Source organism: Sus scrofa, chromosome 7, assembly GCF_054392235.1.
Source record: "Sus scrofa isolate SSC_HxYL_T2T_F1_AM1 chromosome 7, Sscrofa_HxYL_maternal_Yorkshire_Landrace_v2.0, whole genome shotgun sequence".
Classification (NCBI taxonomy): Eukaryota; Metazoa; Chordata; class Mammalia; order Artiodactyla; family Suidae; genus Sus; species Sus scrofa.
The window spans coordinates 83,178,336-83,179,196 of record NC_139389.1 but is presented as its reverse complement, the minus strand read 5'-3'; the positions used below and the strand labels follow the sequence as shown (position 1 = coordinate 83,179,196).

At 39.1% G+C, this 861-nt stretch overlaps 1 pseudogene; it reads right to left on the bottom strand.

Moving 5' to 3' along the window:
* Positions 1-210: 210 nt before the first annotated feature.
* LOC146401693 (large ribosomal subunit protein eL39 pseudogene) lies at positions 211-365 on the bottom strand (annotated as a pseudogene).
* Positions 366-861: the final 496 nt, after the last annotated feature.

The window sequence follows — 861 nt, the reverse complement described above, 5'->3', positions numbered from 1 at the left end:
AGATCAGATTATTGAGACTTTTTTTTTCTTTTTGGCCTTCACATATTTATTCTTGAGGCAAAGCACTATACAGAAACAACAACATAAAGAGAACCCATTTCCTGATACATCCAGCTGTGGCTGTGCTGTTTTCAGTGCGATATGGGAAGATGCAAGGACGTGACCGCCATGCAGCACAAACACATGCACCACCTCATGTGCGGAGGCTCCTTACAAACCCAGCTTCGTTCTTCTCCAATGGCTTCTGTTCGAGTTGTGCCTGATTTTATTACCAGTTTTCATTCAAATCCATTGGGGATGGGACGATTCTGCTTTTGCTTCTTGGCCAGGAATCGCTTGATCTTGAAAGTCTCGTGAGAAGACATGGCAAAGAACTAATTCAACTGCACATAGGATGGCGGAGAAGAGAAGAGAGCTATCGAGACTTTTTTTGGTCAAGCAAGTTAAGGATTAGGACTGGAAAGGGTAAACAGCAATGACAGGACTCTATGTTTGTAGAACTGAGCACAAGTTAGAGCCTTTTCCCACTCAGTAATTTATTGATTTTTTGTTCTCAAGTTCTTTTTGTGATTTCTTATTTTTACAGATTATACTCTATTTAAAGTCATTACAAAGTATAGGCTATATTCCATGTGCTGTACAATATATCCTGGTAGCTTATTTACTTTATTCATAGTCGTTTGTAGGTCTTAATCCCATAGCCTGATCTTGCCCCTCCCCCTTCTCTCTCCCCATTGGTCTCATCTAGTTTATTCCCTAGACATGTGAGTCTGTTTCTGTTTTGTTATATGCATTTGTTTGCCTTTTTTAAAAATTTTAGATTCTACATATAAGTGATAGAGTATTTGCCTTTGTCTGACT